Source organism: Orcinus orca, chromosome 10 (assembly GCF_937001465.1).
Source record: "Orcinus orca chromosome 10, mOrcOrc1.1, whole genome shotgun sequence".
NCBI classification, from domain to species: Eukaryota; Metazoa; Chordata; class Mammalia; order Artiodactyla; family Delphinidae; genus Orcinus; species Orcinus orca.
Genome location: NC_064568.1, coordinates 90,987,080 through 90,996,698, shown reverse-complemented (window position 1 = coordinate 90,996,698; position 9,619 = coordinate 90,987,080). Strand labels below are relative to the sequence as shown.

The 9,619-nt window shown below is 40.0% G+C and overlaps 1 long non-coding RNA gene across 1 annotated transcript; it reads right to left on the bottom strand.

Annotated features, from left to right (window-relative positions):
* Window positions 1-1,530: 1,530 nt before the first annotated feature.
* Window positions 1,531-9,239, bottom strand: LOC117202705 (uncharacterized). Its single transcript, XR_004485194.2, has 5 exons — window positions 9,045-9,239; window positions 8,378-8,509; window positions 6,793-6,986; window positions 3,811-3,935; window positions 1,531-1,680 (listed from the first exon to the last, which is right to left on the bottom strand). It is a non-coding gene; the product is annotated as an uncharacterized LOC117202705 (long non-coding RNA).
* Window positions 9,240-9,619: the final 380 nt, after the last annotated feature.

Below are 9,619 nucleotides of genomic sequence, written 5' to 3'. Positions count from 1 at the left end.
GCAGTGGTTGCGAGTCCGCCTGCCGATGCAGGGGACACGGGTTCGCGCCCTGCTCCGGGAGGATCCCACATGCCGCGGAGCGGCTGGGCCCGTGGGCCATGGCCGCTGAGCCTGCATGTCCGGAGCCTGTGCTCCGCAGCGGGAGAGGCCACAACAGTGAGAGGCCCGCGTACCGCAAAAAAAAAAAAAAAAAACCCTCATGTGAGAGGTGCCTTCTCTATACCTGGAGGAAAGAAAGATCCTTATCTCTGAAGTCAAAGGGACACCAAGTAGAAGCCAAACAAAAAAATCTTGCTAAGTTTCCCCCGGTTTACTGCACTTATACCCTTTGTCCTATCATATTCCTCATGCATGTCCACTCTTCATCAAACCTAGCATAAAATATAAGGTCTGTTTTTTCAGGTCTTCATTTCCTTATGAAGACTCCCATGTCACATAAAACACATAAAAAGAGAGAGAATCATACACACACACAGAGAGAGAAAATGCAGTACTCAACATGAGTTGACTGGTCAGCAGATTCCTTGGTTTGGAGAATATGCTCCCACCGAATATATATCAGCATATATTACTATAGCATCTCCCTGCTTTGTCATCATTGAGAGGAGACCGAACAAAATTTGGAGCAAGATCTTGTCAAACCCTCACTTAACATTTTGATTTCATGACTACAGCTCTCATTGTTGCCAGTTCAGAAAGCTTTCCTTTCGTCTTGTACTCAATGTGACTTTTAAATAATTTTAGCTATGTTCAGCATCACAGAAGCTGGTTTTATGGAATCCCAAAACTGCAGAATACAAAGGGGCCCTAGAGAATATGGTTTAAATTTATTATGTTGCTTTATTGGGTCAATTCTCATAGTTTTGCTGTAATCCTCAGGTCCCTTGAGATTCAGTGCAGTTTTTAAGAGTGGTGATTCTTTCATTTCTTATACTTGGAACTGGATTCTTTGAAATTAATTATGCAAAAAAAACATAAGGAAAATTTATAGAAGTAAAGCATCTTGGTACTGTATGAAAACTTAAAGATCTTCTAGTCAAATTCTAACCACCCCCCCCCCTCAAAAAAAGAGGCACCAACCTCTTATTATTAGGGCTTCCCTGGTGGTGCAGTGGTTGAGAGTCCGCCTGCCTATGCAGGGGACACGGGTTCGTGCCCCGGTCCGGGAAGATCCCACATGCCGCGGAGGGGCTGGACCCATGAGCCATGGCCGCTGAGCCTGCGCGTCTGGAACCTGTGCTCCGCAACGGGAGAGGCCACAACAGTGAGGCCCGCGTACCGCAAAAAAAAAAAAAAAAATTCTTAACCCGACACGTGAACGCTTTCGACACAGCGTGTCACCCACCTGCTAATTAAACACTTCCAACGATCAGAAAGTCACTTTCAGGAGGCTGCCCCTATCATCAAACTGAGCTGGAGTCGGTCTCCTTGTGCCTTTCACTGGCTGATAGAAGTTTACAGCAGTTGTTATTTTAATCTGACCTGAATCCTCCCTCCCACACACACACCCCGCCGCACCTCACCCCTCACCTTGTCCATGACCCAAGCACACTGGGGTAGAGTCTTTTCCAAGTATTTTTCTGGTTGAGTTGACAGTGAAGAAGCTCCTTTTCTCTCTGGTTTTCTAAGCTTGATGGATGAGAGTTCAGATCACCCGGCAGCAGTAGGAGAATATGAAGTCTGTTCCAAAAGCAGGGATCAGAGTAAGAGCGGCGAGAAGGAGAGACAGAGAAAGAGAACACCTTGGTTCCAGTGCCCTCTCTGGCTAGCCCTGCTTCTGCCTTTCCCACAATTTAGTTACGTGAGCCCTTAAACCCTCCTGTTTGCTTAAGATACTGATATTTCAAGTTACCTTGCTGTCACACACAAACATGAGACTTGGTTGAGTAACAAGTCTAATTCATCCTCTCTCAGATAGCTCTTAAAAGCCATCATTAGAGAGATCATATTTTAATTGTCCAAACTGGGGCAATTTTGAGAGTGAAATACAACACAACTTGCAATTATGCGGGAACAACAGCCATAAACTTGGACCGTTCCAGTGAACTTATCGTTAGCCATCCTACCCCTATTCTTTCCAGTCCACGCATCCCTGATTCCTTCACGCTTTGTTACAAATCCCCTTGCCACCCTGATAGGTATTCTGTGAATATTTGGCAATTTGTCAGTGTCTCTCTTAGAATGTGGAAGCCAGAATTGAATCCAGTGCTCAAGCTGTGGTTGACAAGGGCAGCACATTACTTGGTTTGGAGAATACACTCCCATTGATCCCACTGATGCAAACTCAAATTGAATCTCACTCTAGCTCTGGGTCTCTCTCTTGAATAGCACTTTACATTGTGCCTGGCAGGTGGTTGGCGCTTAAGGACCAATGAATACATGGCTCATTTTGAGCTGGAAGTCAGCTATAATCCATTTTGCTTTTGAGGATTCAAATATGGGACCTCTTGTTTCTCTGTGTTAAAGTTCATCTTGTTACTTTCAATCTACTATATCAGTTTATATCTCACAGTATCATCATTTCTCCCAACTTCTGTTCTTCTATGAATTTAATAAGCATATCATCTATGTATCATTATTATTGATATTGATATTAGCTAACAGTGCTTCTTTTATGCCAGTCATTGTTTTAAGCATTTTAAACTCACTTCATATTCACAATAAAATTATGAAATGGATATTATGATTATTCTCATTTTACAGATGAAGAAATTGAGGTCCAAAAAGATTAAGTAAACTCCTAAGGTCACAGAGCTAGTAAGTGACAGAGACAGTATTCAAAACTAGACATCTGGCTCCATAATCTGTGCTCTTCCACGCCTTTCTATTCTCATCAAATTCATTGATTGCTAAGACATGGAACAGAACAGGGCCAAGGAGAGAGACCATGGGTCTCTCTCTCTCATCCCACCAGAGCCTGGGTACACAGCAAGCACTCACTGTGTATTTCTTGTTCCATCAATTACTACTCTACCTAACTATATGATGATAAACATATAAAAAGAAAACGTCATACGTTTTGCTGAAGCCCAGATACACTCTTCTAGCTTAAGTGTTTTAAGTACTTGCAAAGCATCACTTTATTAATCCGATCTAGAATTCTTTCTTGGACCAATGTCAAACTCATAGTTTTTGTCCTGTAGAATCAACCTCCCTTCCTTCCTTCCTCCTTCCATCTCTCCCTCCTTCCCCTCTTCTTTCCTCCTTCCCTCCTTCCCACCCTTCCTTCCTTCCTTCCCTACTACATCCCTCCTTCCCTTCCTCCCCTCTTTCCTTTTTTTTTTACTCTCTCTCTTTTTCTCTCATCCTCTTTTTCTCTCCCTCCTTTCTCTTCCTTACTTTCTCTCTTAAAGAGAATTGTATTTGCCTGACTCTAGTCTACTCTCCCCTGCTCCATGATTTCTTAAAGATCATAACATTTCCCTAGAAGTTCTCTCCTAGCCCAAGACTCTAATTTCCTTGGACAGAAATTTGAATTTATTTACAGATGCTAGATAATCTATAGCTTCCTCACCTGAGAAATTACAGTGCCCATCAAAAACTGCAAACCAACCAATGACCTGGACTAATTTAAAAGTCCTTCTTCTTTTGGTGAACATAATTTCACTTGGACAAATTTGTATCTCAACCTGGCCATTGTAAGAACAAGTCAAAACACAACGCAATGATACTGACCAATATGACGGGCACACAGAAAATGTACAGTGGTTACAAGGTTAATGGTTTCAAAGATAACAAGACAATTATTTGAATAACTCCAAATTTAAATATAAAAAGTGAGAAATAAGTGTAAAACACTCTGAGATATACCTGATGCTATGGCCATCCTAGATCCAAGTCCTTTTGGAGGAAGAGTATAGCAAAGTCATTTATGGAGGAGTAGCCACGGAAATTAGTTTACACAGACACAGGGCCTCAAATTGATTTGGACAATCCTGAAAGAGTTAAAAAGAACCAATATATAAATAAAAATGAAAAACATCACTCTTGACCAGCCTGTCTATTGGATGCCCAACACCCCGCCATGGGGAAGGACAGAGCAAAGTGACAAATATCGCCAGCTCGGAGAGGAGTTTTTTCACCTCTCCTCAAGGCTGAATAGAAGGAATTTAATTTGCCTGCTTGGCTCTTATGCAATGCCAGGTAACTGTAGAATAAAGAGGGCTTTGAGGGAGAAAGCCAGACTTCCCAAACACACTGCTGCAATCATATCCTCCTCTTGTCAGATGCCTGCAGACACAGCGACCAACGTGTCCCAGACTGCTTACTGCTATCACTCAGATGCATAAGGCTCTGTCTCCCATAGAGAAGGATGGGAGATATAAAGGCTCCAACCTCTCTCCTTGTGAAAACTCCACAGTGAAATTCCATCAGACAGAAGCCAGTTCTCTGCTGAGTGAATTGAGCCTTTTATCAGTCAGATTTGTATACATTATAGAAAGAGCCAAAGAAGGGAGTCACTGTACACCTCGAATATTTTTAGTTCCCCAGGATTAGTTGCTATTGGACTTAATGTGAGGGGAAGAAAAGAAAAAAACCAACTTCAGTCTTCTGTGTATATTGGTGGCTTTTTGAGGTCTCTAAGTTTTGCTGGACTTGCCTGCTTCCTTTTCAGATATACTCTGGTAGCACAAAGAGCATGCTATCTGTTTCATGTTCCAAATTTGACCCCGATTTCATTTTCATTTATTTTTCAAATAATTTACTGATGAGAGCGTGTGAGTGTGTGTGAATACATGCATGTGCACAAACTTACATTGACCTGATTTCAGTTTTGAGACTCATTCTGTTTACCAAAACAGCACAATAAAGGCATTTCAGTTGGCAGAATCAGCTGGGAAACTTTTGCAAGTCCCTCACTTTCTTCATTGACTTTAGTTATTGCTGAAGCAATTCCCTTGGGAAAAGAAACATGAAAACAAGCCAATGCATAAAATATGTGGATGCAGAGATAGAGCTAGTATTGATGTCACTAGATTTATAATAATAATTTAAAAAACCCGACTTTTTATACTTGGTGTCTTGCAGAGTTTGGGGAATAGAAATAATCCTTCTACCGTGGTATTCACTCCTATAATTATTTTAAATGTCAGTCTTACTACTTCCCCTACAACCTCCTTTCAATCATTCAACAAGTATTTATTGAGCACCTATTATGTGGCGGGCATGTACTGGGTGCTGAGGATATGACAGTGTATAAGACAGGCACGGTTCCCACCCTCCTAGCCTAGAGGATTTTCAATTAAAGAGATGATACAAGAGTCGTTACCATAAAATCCCTCGATCTAAGTTGTAGACACTAAAACTAGGGCACAATGCCATGTCTCTGGGGAAAGGAGAGGTGGTAAGGGGATAAATATCCTCCAAATAGAGTAATCTGTTCAGGAAGACATTTCTAGAAGCACTGTCTATATTACTCTCAGAGCCTGTGCGTAGAAGAGGAAGTCTTTCTTCCACCCTCCTTTCGTTCTTCCCTAAGAGGAGGTGATATTAACAGATGAATCTGATTCCAAACTTGAGGTTGGTTTACATGTACCCCTAATCCACTTTGTATACTCTCTTCCAGTTTTTATTTTGATGCTGCTGTACCAATAAACTTCATCACAGTCTACTTCTTTGAGGTACATTTTCAGGGTACTAAAGTGAACATCCAATCTCTTTAGACCTAAATGGCTTTATGGGCATACAATCTGTTCACTCACACAGGGCCCCAAGCTCAAAAAGGTCCTGGGCTTTGTTTAACTTTCTACTGTTGCTGTCTTGAAATTCTTGATACTTTTTGGACAAGGGACCCTACGTTGTCATTTTGCACTGAACTTGCAAATTATGTAGCCAGTTCTGTTTTTAGAATTAGTAGGCAACTGGTGGAAAGATTTGGACATGGTGTGGGTGGGTGGGTGGAGAGACTGCTGGGGTGCCAATTCTAAGCTCTTACCCCCCCCACCACTTAAGTTTACTAGAGACCCAAATTTTGGAGATGATGGCACTGGATAGTCAGTCATAGATGCTCAAGAAATAATTCATTAAGCAATTACTTTTCTAGTATTTATTTATTCAACAAAAATTTACTGAGCAAAAGTCTTGAAGATGGACCAAATAAAGCTTAAAGGTTTATCTCATTAATTGCATTTGAGCTCTTTGGCAGTATTACTCTAAAGGAGCAATGGAGAATACCTTACACATGATTATTAAATTATGTCTAACAATTTTATGTAGAAGGCAATGTTAAATATTAAACTTGGAATCAGAAAACCTGGTTTCCTATGCAGGATTTTTGTCTTATATGATCTTGTCTGGCTACTTAAGCATTTGAGGTCTCTGTTATCTTTCTATTAAAAAAAGATAATAATACTACGCTGTTGCTTGTTGAAAGGATTAAACAATATAGGTTAAAGTGCCTCTCAGAGTCTGTCTCTCAGAGTCTCTGTCTCTCAGACAGTCTCTGTCTCTCAGAGCCATATAGTAGGCACTCAATAAGTCATTGTGTTGGTTTGAGGTACTTATAGGCCTTTCCTTAGAGATAGAAATAGAACTGCACTGTCTAAATCCACTGAGGAAAAAAGTGAGGTATTATTAACATATTAGAGGTTAAAAGATTATAATTTCTTGAATAAAAAGATTATAATTGTACTTAAAATATTTTATCTCTCCTTTATTCTTCTTCTCAACACTAACCAACATTACTACCATTGGATTCTTCTCTTTATTACTACAACAGGATTCTTCCATTTAAATAGCACTTAAATTCTCTATACATCCAAAGATAGAAATTCTGACACAAATTTCACTCACATTCCAGGAATTTTGTTTCTGTGGTGTGTGTATGTGCACAGCCATGCACAATTAATGAGAGTTTTCAAAGTAGAATCAAGTGAACTCGGCACCACCAGTTCCCCCAAATTACTACCATCGCTCTTTCTAGAACTCAACCAGTTAAGAATTTGGGGTTTCATCTCACGCTCTTCTCAGTCCAGTGCAAATCATTCCTACATCAGAAAACAAATAATCATTATTTGCTTTAACCAGTGTCCTATTAGCCAACCCAGAACATAGATTTTTTTACTTTTTTAATTTAAAAAGCAAAATTCAATCCATTAAATTGGATTTGGTATAATTCTAAGAGGGAACGCTATCATTATATTCAATTCCCTAGTTGCTTTCCTTCTGACTTTGAAATGTATACATGAGGGTATCACTGTTTTGATGAGTAACAGAAAATAAGATCTCTGTCAGATATTACAGATGACTCCTGGTTCATGGAAAGCATTAATGATATAGTCTCAAGAGAAAGGGCAGTTTAGGCAACTCCAAAGTAATAGTCATGGTTATCCAAGAGCTTCTATTCAGTGTTGCTGAGAGCACATTTGATCATAACTATAGACCATAGTGACTGCTCATGAAGTAAATTTCATAAATTGTAGAAGTTCTTTAAATATTTATTATAAAATATTTGGAAGGATTTTACGGAAGGGGAAGCTGAGGTTTAGAGAATTTGAGCAACTTGCCCAGAGTTACATTTGGACCTAGAAGAACCAAGCCTAAAACCCAAGTGTGTCAGACAACAAAAGTGGTGCTCTTAACTCAGAGTATTATCACCATGCCTCCCATTTTGCCATTTACCATCCGGCTCTATATCCCTGTTGACTTTCCTTCCCTAGAACTGAGAACGTAGGTAAGTGAGCTCACCTGCAAGGTTTACCACAGGCAGAAGAGCACCTGGACTGAAACTAGTTACCTAAATATTATATTCTCAACCTTGATGTTCAGATGAGATGTTTTCTAGACATCCCGACCCCTAGACCTAGCCCCATGCAGTAGTATATCACTAAAAACAGATTACTGCACATGCATACACATGCAAGCACAATCTCCTAATTTTCTTCTTAGAAATGAGAATAAGCTTTAGTTTAGACAATAAATACTTCCAAGGTACAGAAACTTTTAAACATGTAGCATCATCTTGCTATTTAAACAAATCAGTAATTTAGGAGTAAAAGTCAATAATCATCATGGAACTATCTTTGAAAATCAATTTATATTTTTCACATTCTATACTTCTAAATAAACCATTTGCAGTCAGGTTTGGCAAACATTCTTATACTCAATTTCATTCGAAGCACGTGTTCCACGTGTGAAGGATTCTTAGTTTACATGTTGATGTCAGCCAAGTTAAAACCTCCTTTGCCATCTGAATTATGTGAGAGCTTTCAAATCTAATGTGGAGTTTGCACCTTGCAGAAGGGAAAGACATTTTAATAAGCCTTATTGTATCCGCTGAAGGAAAATGAAATGAAATTTGCAGAGATATTTACTTTTTAACAAGGCTGGTGAGAAAGCTATATAGAAAGATAGATAGAACACCAAAAAGAGAACTCACTTGGATTTTGCCTTTTTTTCTCATATCTTGTTTTTCTCTCACCTCCTTTTCTCTGTCAACTTCTGCCCAGGCTGAAAGATATAAAGTCCTTTTGTATTTTTTCATGCCCATTCCCACAGCTTTTGCTTCTTTCTAGGAAGTAAAAAGAGGTCAAGACAGAAGACAGCAGAACACACTGGTTACTATGCCACACACACCAGAAAATCCCCAAGAAAACATTCAAGGCTCTATCCAAATTCCCACTGAAAGAGAGAAGAGGGTCAGGCCTGTGGTTATTTAAACTGGGCATCTCTGAATCAAAATAACTTCCTAACCCTTTTACTACCTTATGCTAGCTCACCCCTTTCAAAAATCTATAAAATTAGTTTCCTGGATTCAATAGGTCACTTCGTTTAAGCTTCTGTTCAAATGTCACACCTCAGGGTGGCCTTTGCAAAACACACTATCCTTGATCCCATACCCTTGATCCCATTTTCTTCATAACAATGATCACTACCTGACATTTTACAATATGTTTCCTGATCATTTATTTGTTGTTTACTTCTCCTTCTGGAATGTAGGCATTGTGAGGGTAGATTTCTCTAACTGACCACCATACGTCCAACGCCTGGAACAGTACCCACGCGTGATAGGAACTCACTAAATATTTGTTGAATTAATGAAGTACCTGTGAAAACAAGCTGGACCGTATGGAGCTGGCAGAAGTATACTGACACGTTAGTTTCTGATGTCATTTCTTCTCACATAATTCCGCCTGAAGGAAACCTTTTCAGGAAGGCAATCTCGAGTCCAAGTTTCTTCCACGTCTTTCTTCTGTTCTCTGTGTAGTCAGCCCAAAGGATATTTGAGTTCAATTTGCAGAGAAATGCTATAGATAGAAATGATAATGTCCCCTCAACTTAAAAGAGCTGAGCATGTTTTGAAAGCGTTTTATGAACTGGAAACCTTTCTATGAGGTATTTCACTACAGCCCCATGAAACCTGACAGCCTGCTGGAATTTCATCCTGTTAAATCTGGCAGTGTTTCCTTCCTCATGTAATGAGTTCACGTTTTCATTTAAGTTCATACCCAGATACAAATCAGTGTCACTGCCACAGGCAACGATTCACAGAATTCCCAAGTACTTGGGGCTGAGGGACTCAGGGTTTAGAAGCACAAATGCCAAATTCTCCTCTTCACATGGGGGCTCTGTGGCATTGACTGTCTTCTGCCCGCCTCGGTGCCAGGTCCCGGGGAGGCCA